The sequence below is a fragment of the Oncorhynchus nerka genome, linkage group LG9a (assembly GCF_034236695.1).
Source record: "Oncorhynchus nerka isolate Pitt River linkage group LG9a, Oner_Uvic_2.0, whole genome shotgun sequence".
In the NCBI taxonomy this organism is placed as follows: domain Eukaryota; kingdom Metazoa; phylum Chordata; class Actinopteri; order Salmoniformes; family Salmonidae; genus Oncorhynchus; species Oncorhynchus nerka.
The window spans coordinates 3,930,285-3,931,498 of NC_088404.1; positions in this window are offsets into that span (position 1 = coordinate 3,930,285).

Genomic DNA, 1,214 nt, shown 5'->3' on the forward strand with positions numbered 1-1,214 from the left:
GAGCCATAAATGAGACTAGACATCTATCACCCCACTACCACTATCAGATTAGAGCCATAAGGAGACTAGACATCTACCACCCCACTAACACTATCAGATTAGAGCCATAAAGGAGACTAGACATTTACCACCCCACTACCAATACCAGATTAGAGCCATAAAGGAGCCTAGACATCTACCACCCCAATATCACTCTCAGATTAGAGCCATAAGGGAGACTAGACATTTACCACCCCACTACCACTATCATATTAGAGCCATAAAGAGACTAGACATCTACAACACTATCAGATTAGAGCCATAAGGAGACTAGACATCTACCACCCCACTACCACTATCAGATTAGAACCATACATGAGACTAGACATCTATCACCCCACTACCACTATCAGATTAGAGCCATAAATGAGACTAGACATCTATCACCCCACTACCACTATCAGATTAGAGCCATAAGGGAGCCTAGACATCTACCACCCCACTACCACTATCAGATTAGAGCCATAAGGGAGACGAGACATCTACCACCCCACTACCACTATCAGATTAGATCTAGAAAGGGGAATAGACATCTACCACTATCAGATTAGAGCCATAAAGGAGACTAGACATCTTCCACCCCACTATCAGATCAGAGCCATAAGGGAGACTAGACGTCTATCACGCCACTATCAGATTAGAGCCATAAGGGAGACTAGACATCTACCACCCCACTACCACTATCAGATTAGAGCCATAAATGAGACTAGACATCTATCACCCCACTACCACTATCAGATTAGAGCCATAAGGGAGGCTAGACAGCTACCACCCCACTATTACTCTCAGATTAGAGCCATAAAGGAGACTAGACATTTACGACCCCACTACCAATACCAGATTAGAGCCTTAAAGGAGACTAGACATCTACCATCCCACTATCAGATTAGAGCCATAAGGGAGACTAGACATCTACCAACCCACTATCAGATTAGAGCCATAAGGGAAACTGGACATCTACCACCCCAATATCACTCTCAGATTAGAGCCATAAAGGAGACTAGACATTTACCACCCCACTACCACTATCAGATTAGAGCCATAATGGAGATGAGACATCTACCACCCCACTATCAGATTAGAGCCATAAGGGAGACTAGACATCTACCACCCCACTATCAGATTAGTCATAAAGGAGAGTAGACATCTACCACCCCACTATCAGATTAGAGCCA